Raw genomic sequence first — 303 nt, forward strand, 5'->3', positions numbered from 1 at the left:
ATATAGGAGGAGCAAGGGCATAGGATACGAAGCATGCACAATCACTTTTACCTCCAACAATGCAGTTATTCAAAATCTGGATTTTAGAATTTTTAAATATTCAATACTTGAATATTTTTAACTGCCTAAAGAGTGTCCTGTGGATATACAAACTTTTGTTTTTCAAATAAGAACATTTTTTTCAAATTATTCAGTGGATAATATTTCTGAAAACATCAAAATCAAAATTTAAACGAGTTGTTCTTGTCTTCTTAACTTTGTGTACCAAGGATATTCTAAGGAACGCGAAATACTGCCGTCGTT

The sequence above is a fragment of the Acyrthosiphon pisum genome, chromosome A1 (assembly GCF_005508785.2).
Source record: "Acyrthosiphon pisum isolate AL4f chromosome A1, pea_aphid_22Mar2018_4r6ur, whole genome shotgun sequence".
NCBI classification, from domain to species: Eukaryota; Metazoa; Arthropoda; class Insecta; order Hemiptera; family Aphididae; genus Acyrthosiphon; species Acyrthosiphon pisum.